Source organism: Eucalyptus grandis, chromosome 8, assembly GCF_016545825.1.
Source record: "Eucalyptus grandis isolate ANBG69807.140 chromosome 8, ASM1654582v1, whole genome shotgun sequence".
NCBI lineage: Eukaryota > Viridiplantae > Streptophyta > Magnoliopsida > Myrtales > Myrtaceae > Eucalyptus > Eucalyptus grandis.
In genome coordinates, this window is record NC_052619.1 from 40547979 (window position 1) to 40561632 (window position 13654).

At 37.6% G+C, this 13654-nt stretch overlaps 1 pseudogene; it reads right to left on the minus strand.

Moving 5' to 3' along the window:
* Positions 1-21: 21 nt before the first annotated feature.
* Positions 22-11053, minus strand: LOC120287223 (annotated as a pseudogene).
* Between the last annotated feature and the right edge of the window lie 2601 nt (positions 11054-13654).

A 13654-nucleotide genomic window follows, 5' to 3' on the forward strand; every position in this document is an offset into this window, starting at 1 on the left:
ACTCTCTCGCTACAACAAGGTCTAAGAGGATGTCATACCAGAATTTGTCCCGGTGTCTTTGTCATATGCCGAAAACGTGCGAAAGTTCTTCAACTTCCGCAGATCCCACAGCTTAACCCCATCCTGAGCTGCAGTCTATGAAATAAATATCTAAGTCAGATGGCATGTCTAAATCTATATTGATAATAGAAGAAAGGTCAGAGGAACATGTACCGCAAGGAAGTATCCATTCTCAGAGAAAGATATGGCAGTAATTGCCCCAGTATGGCCAGAAAATGTCGTAACATTCGCCTGTTTCAAAATGAGAAACAGTTACAACAGCATGTTGCCAACCTAAAATGGACAGGAAGAGGAACCAAAAATGTGCAAGAATAAAATGACAGCTGGCAGAATTGTGGAAGTGACTGACTTATCTCAAAATGATTTAGCAAGATTGTTGAGCTATATCATGATCAAATAAATTAACTGGGACATTCCAGTGAATAGAAAATGAGGATGCCTGTCAAATCATGACATATGGAGTTCTGCCACTTACAACTTTCTTTTTTTCTAACAGCATGCCAAATTGGCATATAGTCACTAAACTAAGCATGACAAACAAAAAGCTGAAAATAGAAGGAATACTGCACATGCAAATCGTCAGGTGGATGCAAGATTGATGTATCATATTCTATACTACATGGAAGCAAAAGACTAAGAAACAACTGTGGTGAAAATGCACATTCAAACGGGGAAACAATTGTGGACCCAGCCAAAGCAATAACATTCCCTTTCAATCTCAGAAAGATTGTGAATATAGTACCTGTGTTTTTACATCCCATATTTTAACATCGGCATTCGAGGTGCCAGTACCCAGGATAAGACCATCGGGAAAGCTGCAGATGTATAACCCTCAGATCCTGAAGCGCCTTCAACCTGCAGAATGATGGAGAAAAAGCAAGGAAGAATGATCTTAGAATATCTTTTGACGAATGAGAGTAGACAACCTCAACCATTCATAATCAAAAGCACCTCAGCATTATGACCTCAAAAAAACTGCAGCAACCATACAACTGTGTTAATGCTTTAGTGATGTTCTCAGAATATCATATTTACTCAGATAATGAATTTCAAAAGTCGAGGAAAGTTGTTCTTAGAGTATTTAAACAAGGAACATTCTTTCAAAGTAAATGCATCATAAACTTAGTCACCATACGTCATCAGCTTTTGCTTAACTATAACATATGTGTTAATATGTATATATGAGTTGCAAAAGCACTGTAAGTGCAAAGCTAATGCAGTTTTTGTAGGAGCCTGCACTTTTTTCTGATCAATCATCATATATAATTGTTTTTTGCCTGAACATCCATTACACACATAATACAACTGATACAAGTTTTGCATCAATGTATGTGTAAATTCCACGCGTGCACCCTCACAGAGAGAGAGAGAGAGAGTTTGAGACCTGAGTAAGACATAAACCAGTTGAAAACTCATAAAAGCACCATGTATTATCGAGAGATGCTGTTGCAAAGTAGTTATTTGTAGCATGAACGGTGATTGCTTGCACCTGAAAAGATGAATAATTACATCACACATCAATCACAAATAGGGGATATGCCATAATAATCTGCCAATGAATTTTTCAAGCAAAATTGTTTAGGACAAAGTTGCGCACCCTTAGGTAAAAAAATTCTTATTCCAGAAAGTTTTCTTTTGATAGTTGCTATGATATCCCAGGATTTTCTCAGTAATTATGACTATCATCAGACACCATATCAGCATCCCACTAGCATCCACAGTCAAATCTTGCAAATTTTAAGTTGATCGCTATTAACTACATGATGCCAGCAACATAATTAGATAGTTCCATCCCCAGAGGATATCAGAAAATAAAAAAGCCGCTTCTCCAATCAAGAATTACTTCTTTAATATTAGCTCAAATGAAGCAACATTAAGATAAGCCAATTTGAAAAGCAAACCAACATTATAGTAAATCAAGCATCATACGCACAGCATCAGACCTACAACCATTCTGATGCTGATACACGATTTTCACCACCAGAATCAGAAGTTTGAAGGAAGAGGATGTTGGAAAAGGGCAGGAAGAAGATCACACGATCATTGCAGAAAAAGAGTAAAACATAGTTTGCAGTTCAACTTATGTTCATATTAATAAAAGACACATATGCATAAAACAAAGTTGCTCAAAATGCATCATCGCTTAATTTAGTTATTACAGTCTTCACAAGAATTATCATCCAAAGAACACATATGACATTTACAGAAACATGGATATTCATTATCCAGTACAGATTTGCAGTCCAATTATGAGTCTTGTAACAGAGCTCTAATTCAGAAGGCATGGCACATTTTTTACTGAATCACAAAAAATTGCAGTTGTCAAGAAGTTAGCATAATTCATTCCAAGCTGAGAAGATATTGTCCCAATCCAAAGAAGTACCAATCCCATTGAAAGAATAATGCGAAGTAGATTATCTGATGAGTAGTTGTTTTCCTATGTAGGAGAGCATTATCAATTACTTTTGAAGGCCACTTCATTAGCAGCCAATGAGGTGCTTGGTATCACAATGCAAGAGGGCAGGCTTGTAATAATATATCTCCTCTGGGTTTGGTTTATTCATTTAAGGGAGAAAGGTTCAATTATGTGCGTAAGGACAACGTTCCTTGGCTTTGCAATGCTTCATGAAGGAATGGACTATCTCATCAAAGCTCAAAGTTTTGAGCAAAACCAAAACAAGAACATAACTTGAACCACTGAAAATCTTGGTTCAGAATAGTTTACAAATTTTAAACTATCCTTTGAGTTTAAACAATCAGGCCAAACACTTATAAGAAGTACGAACACCACATATGTACAGAAGCACCATATCATATCAGGTCATAAAGTACTTACAAATGAATAGTTCTGACTATTCATTTCTTTTTTTTTACCCTTTATTAACCTAGCATGAAGAAAGAAGATCCATTACTAACCCAAACCAATACCTAATGTCAACTATAGACAACCCAAACACCTCATCACTTCAGTTTTTCACTATTGTCAGGATCATATATTGCCTTGTCCTTAGAATAGGTCATGAAAGTTTGATTGTCCCGTTCTTCAGTCATTAGAATAAGGAGAACAGGTGTTGGTTAAACTAGATCATAAAAGTAGCCAAAAAGACCAGGAATTTTTCTTTCCTAAGCCCTTCACAGGCCCTTCAAGAGTCTTCCAACGGGCATAACATACTGCGAGTGCTTTTCCTGGGATAAAGCTCTGAGGACATACCTATTGTGAAACATACTACAGGGTTATTTTTTATAGGTAAACTGTGAGCAGGAGAAACGCAATTCAGGCGGTGAGGCATGTACCAGCCTCCAAAGAATCCCTACCTCATACATTTTGAGACACCCCAAGGCACTCAAGCATTGTAGCACTTGACAGTGGTGTCTGCCCATGACCTCATTATGGCAGAAATTAAATATATGAAGTTGATCAATTCAAATAGTAAGACCTAATACATTTCACTCAGCAGATGAGAAAAGCACTTCTATGCAGTAATTTGCCAATCCACCTCATAGAATTAAGCTAATGTTCTTATTAATTGATTTCACTTCTATGTAGTACATTGTCAATCCACCTCATAGAATTAAGCTAATGTTCTTATTCATTGATTTTATTTCTTAGAAACCTTTTTACCTATTTTCCTCTAAACTTCCAAGCTGCTGAACTGTCCAGCTCTTTTCCAGGAAACAAATACGCATGCACACACGCGCACGCAAACGATGGATGCAGTATAATGGAAATCAATACCAAGCTTACGAATGGACAGAAGACGGCTTCATTATGCCCCAAAATTTGTGGCAAGAAAACCATTCAAAGACTCCCAAATCCTCTCATTTTAACAGATGGATGTAGTATACTGAAATCAATACCAAACTTACAAATGGACAGAAGACGGCTTCATTATGCCCCAAAAATTGTGGCAGGAGAACCATTCAAAGACTCTCAAATCCACTCATTATTATGCCATTCGTTTTTTTTGTAAGTCTTTTATTCAAATGCACAACCACCTCAGGAATAAAATCATTCTACCACTTGAAAATAACAGTCATAATTAGGCTTAGAACAATTCAAAAATTTCCCTCGAGAACTCCGAGCTCGCAGCACACCCACCAGTACCAAATTTACTTCCAAGATCAAGAAATTCATAGTTTAAACCTTATTTTAATGATCTATTTTCCTGAAAAGAATGATGAAACCCATCCAATAAACACATTTAGAAAGTAAGATGTGTCGGTGGCTTCTTCACCAAAAAAGGTACAAGAATAAGATTGCCCCAGTCCCATCAAGCCATCACCCTAGATTAAGTTCTACTAGATTCCTCCGACTCTATAGCACTATAATGTGAAACACAAAATTGAAACTGTCTTAGGTGATCCTTCATTATCTGCTAGGTTTATTATGGCATTAAAACAGCACATATTAAAAATATACCCAACTAAAAACCTAATTACTCACTGGAAATGACAAACCTTAGATAACACAGTTTAAAATCAAATCTACTGGGTGTAACAAGCTATTCAGTTGAACATCTAATCCTCAGATGACTGCAGCAAAGAATCTAAGCCAAGGTTACAATACAGCTCAACAGTGTTCACACCATCATCCTAATAATTGAGGCAGAAACATGTGGTCGCACAAAGAGTTAATATTGCAGGTATTCTTAATCAACCTAACAAATATTCCCAGAAGACATCCACTTAAATCAAAACACCATATCAGACCATGCACAAGATAAATCACCATGTTCTTAGGCAAGCTGGCAGACAATAAGCTGCACAGTTAAACTGCACATAAATGATGAAGAAATTACCATCACTACACATCAAAATCATGTCTTTAGTTCCCAATAAAAGACTAGATTCTGTTGCTTCTCTAGACTGCCTGTGTTTTTAAGCCTCATGACTGTATTTAAAGCTATTTTGACTCAGTACATAACTGAACAATACTAATAGGAGAATGACAACCAAGCTTCAGATAACAGTAAAAACTCATTGAGATAGTTGACTATACCAAATGAAGCAAAAACAGCCAAAAAGGATTTCATACAAACAAGAGACATAAAGTTTATACCAAGGAAGCATGTTTTAGCTAAGAATACAGCATAAACCGTTGAGAAGGCATGTTTATGACTATTGCCAAGACAGATATGACATGGAATGTACTTTTCCTTTTTCATAATTGAAAGGAAGATATTTAATTAAGAAAAAAAGGTCACCAAGAGTACCTCAGCAGTATGATCTTTCAATATATGCCGACAGTTATAGCTCCCATCTTCAGAACCTTGCCAAATCCGCACAGTCTGCAGATCAAACACATAATCATCTAGAGAAAGTACGACAAAATTACAGTAGTAACTACTTCAACAAACTATTGCAATCATTATGGTTAGAATGAAGAGAACAGCATATACAGAGCTGACCACATGCAAAATGGAAATATTCACCAGAATTATTTATTTTCTTCTCTTTTTCCCTTCCTTGTCATATAAGGGGGACTAGAGTTCTACATAAAGAAGATTCACATGCTCAGTAGGTTAGCACGTCAGATGAATTGTACACCCCACTAAAAGTTCATGTTGTACTAGGGACAAAAAGAAATAGATTCTGCAACAAAAGAGTTCCAAAGAATCCAGCTGCCAGACATTTTTAACATCTCCTGACACCCTTGAGGGGGAAAACATACATTCTGGCCTGTAGGTCAATAAATCCAATAGCAGGATGCGTAACACCCAATCAATTCAAATCATCCAGAAAACAAGGAAAAACCATTTCTATCAAGCCAATTCAAAGACTCGGCCAATAGGATCTTTCATGGGCATATAATGAGTGTTATCTATACCAGGCTCCTAATTATTGTATCGTACAGTTGACCCAACATTTTGCGATAGCCACAGCATTTTAGGGAAGAATATCGTCAAGTCATTCATTTTAAAGATTCATCCAGACCCAAACAAAAATACTTTTGCACCTTTTCCTTGCTCTGCATTTTCAACCTCCAATTACCCAAAAAGGCCACTGCTCAATCCACATGTCTCCAAACAAGAAAATAAAAATGCATGTGTCCTTCACAAGCAAGATGCAGCAGTATTTTGATGAAACAATCAAATAGAAGAGCAAATAAGGTATTGGCTTCCTAAAGCATCAATATAATATAATCTATCCAAGACAATGACCAAAACAGCTTTGTATCACCATCTGTTTTCTCCTCTAGCACACTTGGCATTAATAGCCCATATGTCTACCTGTATTACTGCTGATCAAACAGCAATGTCACAATTACTGTAGCATGTCTCCAACTTAATGCCCAAGCGCAAGCCCTAAAAGTCAAGTATACCTTCATTTATTTCATCTCCTTCCTCATACACCATTACTAACTGCTCTTTAGTTTAGCATATAACCCTAGCTTGGTGGATATTACATGCATGAAGAAAGGAAAATCCGAAAGGATGGTTCTGAAAGCAACTTACCTTATCTGCAGAACCAGTTAAACCATATCACCTTGGGCATCAAAATTCACACTAGTAACCTAGAATAAGATGCACAAACAAGCTAAGAGTCATTTGATGACAAGAAAAAGAAGAAATACCCGCACCCCCAACCAGGAAAAAAAAAAGAAAGAACCACCTCCCCGACACCCCCCCAAAAAAAAAAAAAGAAAAAGAAAAAAGAAAGAGGAAAACCTTCTTTGAGTGCCCTGATAGTGTAGACATGATCTGTCCAGATGATCGATCAAAAAGTACAGCAGATGTGTCAATCCCACCAGTTGCAATGATATCCTGTTCATAGGAAGAAAAGCTTAATTAATGGAAAGCAAATAACTCATGGAAGAACGTCATTAGCAAGATGATATGTGCATTGATTAAATTGCTGAAGTATCATGAGAGGAATATTCAGCATTGCCAACATAAGAGACGCATCCCAGCGGTCCTTTATAGCATACTACATCCAGTCAGACACATTTTCAAGTCACACAATTGCCAAATCACACCTGATTTTCCCCTTGTAACTAAAAAAAGCCTTCAAGTTAGGCTTACAGATACATATCAAATTGATTTCAACAACTCCACCAAAACTCTTCGTTATTCAGAAAAGACTTGAATTCATTGAGGAGCACTACTGCAATACTAGACCAATAATGCATCTCAAAGAAACAAGAAAAGAACAGATTCAGCCCCTCAAAATTTTAAGTTAACAAGCCGCAGTACAGAAAAAACACAGACCAAACTAAATCAAAAAATTTCTGTTGTGTCCAATTCGGTTATCAGAACCAAACAGTTTTACATCTTTGGATTCTGTTCACATGTCAAGACTTCCAAAGCCTGTTAAGACCCAAAGAATTATTGTTGCAGCACACAACAACATGACTTCTTTTCACTTTTCCATTGACAGCTCGGATTTTAGTATAAGCCACCCTAATGGTGGTGGTTTCTCATCTTTCAAAGCAAAGGTCAATTTTGTGAGCAAGTATTATTTACACTGCATATCTCTTTCTGTCTCTCACACCTATATCAAAGCCGCATTCATACCAAAGCTTCAGCTTTACTCTGTGCTCTTAGCAGATTGATCAGATTAACAACAATAAAAACTAGAGAGAAGATCTGCCAGGGACTTGAAACCCTAGACTACAATGAAATCTTACTATATACTTTGAACCCATGATTGGAGCTATTCTTGTAACAAATTCGATGACTCCTGGAAGAAATTTTCCAAGAAGAGAGATAAACCAGAATCATCAAAACTAAGTGTAAGGTCTCTATCCATTAATTTACAGATGAACAACATCTGAAATGATCTGAAGATACAAATTGCTTGAAACAAAAGTTTTTCCTATATGCTCTATCTTTGGTTTCTATGTTATTGGCTGCTTCATTTATCTATTTTGTTTTCCATTTTCCACATTCATCTATCAAACCAGAAAACAAGATGTCATATTCATTGTTCCTAGCCAAAAGGTTGAAATCAAAAGCCATACAATACAAAACATGGTTCTAGTTCAATCTGAGTTTGATGCTTCATCAATTTAGGTTGCTTTTAATTTATAAAATCACTACCCAATGGATTACCTCACTATTAATTCAAATTGAAACCTGGACTGAACCATTTCAACTTGTATACCCTATCTATAAGTAATCGAGCATTTTTATAAGCTTTGAGTTGCACTGAACAACTAAAGCAACTAAGGTGTTGATAAAGCTTTAAAAGCAACTCTGAGTCTCTAAAGTACCTTGGCTCGAAGTTCTAATACTGGCAAATACTTCTTTTGTAATTCTATAAGCCTAAAGCTGCCTCAGCAAAGTCTAAAGGCCAAGGCAGGTACCAAAACCTCCCCCCCCCAGGCCAAAAATAAAATAAAATAAATAAGTCACTGGGTTTTCAACATTTTTGGAATAGAGATGAGTATTAGTGTATGTTTGATTCTCCTATCTTGCCCTCAATAACTTTCAATTTTATGCTAAAAACTCAAGCATGCTTGCTGTCAAAGAAGGAAAAGTTAGCTGTCTGATGCCTCAATGTCACCACTTTGGCATGATCGCCAACATCACTTTGAAAGCCACCAGATGATGAGAGAGAGAGAGAGGTGGCAGTAGTCGCCACCACCACTTGGTCTTGCAATCTGCATGGGTCATGCAACCCAAGCATCACCTCGCCTGGATTGCTAGTGACCCCATGTGAGAAGATTTTCATCAGGTCAACCCTAAGCACGACATATCACAAGGTTGTAGGCAACCTAGGCAAGCCGCATCTAGCATAGGTATTGCAATCCCAATGTCAAGTCAAACCAACCTGGCATGTGTTGCCTGTCCATGCTTCTGCATCTGCACTCTCCTTTATTATCTTTCATTTTAAAAGTTGCTTATGATGTGTTACACTTGAAGACCAAGCATTTTCTTTCACTAAATACACTTTAAGTCAAGATCCCTTTTGTCGATGCAAATTCTCAACGACAAGGCATTCCCAAACTCACCCCTAATCACATTATTCACCAGTCCATCCATCACATGCTCAACATGACTAGCCTAACTTTGGTACTAAATCTACAAGAAGACAAGATGAAAGGTCAAAATCCTAATATATGTTTGACAACTATGCGTTATATTATCAGCACATGAAGCACACATACAATGGACGCATTTTAAGCTACAACATCAGCATTGATACATTCTGGATGAAAGAGGAATATTTAGAATCATACCTTGGAATGACAAATATCAAGAGATGTAATGCCTGGTTTGCCAGTTTTGTGCAGTGGATAACTAGAAAGTTGGGTGTACCTCCAAATCCTCAACAGGTGCCAGTGTAGAGGGAATCTGACAACATTTAAGGTCAGTTATAGATTCAGAACATATTCTTGTTAGCCATGATTGAGAAGTGAAAATGAAAATAAAAAGCTGCCACCGAAAGGACAAAAGGGCAAAATTATGGCATAAAAAGTAAAATTAGAAGGCCAAAAAATAGATCCTAATGTACCTGTCGCTTACGCTGTTGAGAAAGTGCTAAGTTACAATCCGCTATCTCAGCAATGATGCTTGCAGAAATACCAGGTCGCATTTTCTTCCCGGCATAGCCTGGCTCTTCATCTAGAGAAGCTATGACATGAAAGAAAGCGAAAGTAACTACTTGATCACCGATCAAATGTCAAAAGCTAAGCAAGACATAAAAGGAAGAACCTTTTCTCCCATTGCTCAAGGCAGGAGCATTCACTGCAATATCAGAAGATGCTGTCATGGGTATCTGTCTTTCAGCCAGTGCAAGTAATGATCGGGCTTCATCCCTTTCCTTCTTAAGTCTTGCACACGGCAAGCAGCATCATGCTGCAAAAGTGACAAAAGCAGGGATAATTCCATAAAATTAGTTCCATATGGGTTTTAACCTATATAAAATATAAAGTAGAGAGAAGGGTTAAAACTACAATTTATCCAAGAGAACGACATCACCCTGAAACAATAAGAAATTTTGATGATTGAAAATGTAATTGAATGAGTAAATTGTCAATTAAGTCCCTTAATTGTTAATCAATTTTAATGAGTGTCCTCTGGTAAATGAATGAACTTTTTAAAGTACAACATTCTTGAAGAAACCATAACATTTCTCAGGTGAAAACATGAAACAGAAAATGTCAAACGAGATAAAATAGTCAATTGTGGTAAGGCACTCAGCATCTTTCTGATACTTCTATAATTTCTATCATGATAACACCATTGATGAAAACTAGTTATGTTTGATTTAACAGCACATCCATGGATCTACTCTCAAAATAATCCATGACTGGCACTAGAAGTCAAATAGCTGGTTTCGACATGATACATACTTTTATGATAGAGACCAAATAATATGGCAATGCTGACTTCAGAGAAGACACCTTATAACTTAACATTGGATCCTAAATAAGGCATAAAGGAAATGATACTGCATTGCCCAATACCTGGTACAATGCATGACTTAGCTCTTGCCTAGCTGTGTGCAGTTGTTGTTCCAGTGCAAGTTGGAAAGCATCAAGCTGTCCCATTCCTATTAGATAGAAACCAGATGACTGTTAAATGCACTAGCATTAGTCAAAAGAAGTTTTAAGTATTCACTGCATGCCAAAAAAAGAAGTCAGATATAGCAAAATAGCAATATGCTACATTTTGGAAAATGCTGAGCAACCCAGGTATGCTGGCAGCCTGCAAAGGTCTGGGCTTGACTATCTGCATTAAAAGCAATGGGAATCAGGAAAACTTCCACGAAAGTGCTAGAGCTTTATAAAGGATTCAAACTAATAATGCCAAGAATACCTTTCCCATTTTCACAGGGAGGGACATCATCCATGGTAAGTGGTTCCCCGGAAACTGGGCACTTAATCCTACCCAAATGAACAAGAAAAATTGATCATTCTCACATGAAGACATCCATGTAAGAATTTTAGGTGTGAAGACCATATACATCATATAGAACAAAGCATAAATCCCTAAACATTACCGTTCACACAGGTCAAATAGTCAAAAGATGCCTGAGTCCTTATCATTTTCATGAAGGATTGTAACACGATAAATCCGCCGAACAAAAAGGAACAATCCTTCTTTATATTAATACAAGTACGCAGAGCTCATTCATCTTACATTTTATAAATCAATTAATTTTGACTGGAACTACTATCATACCTTACTCTAAAAGCTTAACCTGTGCACTGTTTCCCATGGCACATGCAAAGGAACTAGACAACCATCAGAGAAACCACTTCTACAGTTCCCCTAGCTCAATTCTGCCTACATCCGTTTTTCTTTTCAATTCAAGGGAAAGAGCAGAAGAAAAGACTAAGGGGGAAAGTTCGACAAAACCAAGATTTGTTATTTCCTTCTCTTCCCTGCACCCTCACCAATCAAGAAGTGCCAAGAAGCACGGCCATTCACTCAGAAATTCCACATCACCAAGAACTTATTCAACAACTGAAAAAGCAAGCTACTACTGATTGCTAGGTCGCAGGCTTATGTCGCCTCACAGCTCGAATAAACTATACCCTACCCAAATGCTCATCTTTCCCTCTCCCCTTCACATCCACACGTCTCTCCGCAACAACAAAAAGATGGAACAAACGAAACAGAACGAAACGAAGAGCATAAACCCTAGAGAGGCGGGACCCAGACCGAAACGTATCGCTCGATTAGGCGCCTCTCGAAGACGTGGCCGGACTTGGTCGAGACGACGGGCTCCTCCGGCACCTCGCCGGATACTGCAAAAAAGCACAGAAAAGAGGCAAAAACCCATCAAGAACTCAGATCAACCCCTGAGAAGGCAAGCACCGAAACCCAACCGGAGCAAAGCGCACGCGGGGCACGACACGAGGTACATGCTTCGACACGGCGAGCGAGCGAGCGAGCGAGCGAGAGAGAGAGGCGTACTGGAACAGTTCATTTCGCGAGAGGAGAGGAGCGAGAGCTAGGGCTTCGGTTCCCGCCGCACGCGGCTTGGGGGAGGGCGAGAGAGGGAGGTGAAAGGAGGGCTGCTGGGGCTGCTGCTGCTGCTGCTGCGGCGTCTTTGAAGAAGAAGAGATTTGGTGGAAGATTTTGGAGAGCAGCGGCAAGAGGAGGGAGAGAGGGAGGGAGAGAGAGAGAGAGCGTGTGGGTGGAGAAAGAAAGAAAGAAAATGAGGGAGAACGAGGAAGAGTGCGTGAAAGAGGGCCCGCGACGTGCAGGCCCAATTAACTCAGGCCCAAAAGCTAAGTCGGCCCATTTAAGCCTGGATGTTGCTGACTGGATTGTCTGTCTCTCATGAAACGCCTTCAACTGCTCTCTTTTACATCGCCAGCTAAAGAAAGAATGGGGCGAGGAGATGAGAAAATACTGGGTATCAGTATTGTGCCATTACAAGTAGGGGTAATCATATCCAAGATGGGTATATTCTATACTTGGACCATGTACCATACGCTGTTATAATCAGTTCCTCTTTTTAGGACCATGTACCCTACTATATTTGCACTGACATCTATTTTGGAACCTATTATATTTTTCCAATCCAGTTTAGAGTCTACTCTCTTTGCACTGAAACATGTTTTGCAACCACTCAATATCTATACGGCTTCAAATTTTACATAAATACATAATCGTCTATAATTTATATTAAAACATTAAGTACATGTAATCAAATAAATATATGAATCTTTTAACTAAACGAAAACCAAGGATCCACAAGACTAATTACTAATTATCATAAACAAACATTATAAGACAAGGTAAAATTCCTAACATTGCATAAACGTTAGCAACAAACATGAGTCTAATATTAGTTTCATTCCCACAACTACTACAGAAAACTCTTTATTTATCTAAAACAATTAACAAATCTTTTTCTTAAAAAGTAAAACTAACATAACTCCTCCTAAGTGAAATCAAGCGAGTCAATCCACATGGTACAAAATCTTTAAAAAAGACCAGAAATTCATACATAAAATAAAAACAAAAATCAACGAGAAACCATGCTCTAGAGACATATGCAAAAATTAAGGTTTAATGAAGTCTATTTACTTACTACAAAATTGGAGTTTCCACAAAATGAAGTATATTTTTCAATGATGATGTCCTCGATAAGACGATCCAAATCTAAAAACCAAAAAATGGATTAAATCATGTATTCACTTAATAGATAGTTATGCGAATGAATTACAAGATAGAAAAAAATATATACGACTTATCCAACTCAAACTTTTCTGCATTCTTGATATACTCTTCAATATTAATCAGCACGTGTACAACTCTCAACTAATCTTAAGTCAAACCTTCCTCCACTCTAGAAGTCAAAGAACTTCGAAAGCTATCTAGTATATATCTCAACATACTAAAAGTTGACTCTAAAACAACAATAGTCAAAGGAAGAGGCAAAACATCTTGAGCCATCAAAGATAATATTTTATATTTTGATCCAGTATTCTTCCACCACATAAAAAGGTCGAGATTAAGAACATCTTCACTTTCAGCTTCAAGATACCAACCAAGCTCAGATTTGTTTTCATCAAACACTTTTTTCTTCGCATTGAGAAAGCCTTTTCACAAGTTTGGATGTCATACACATTATCATCATTATTGGCATTGGAACCACTACTACTAATACTCACACTTGAACTACTAAATTT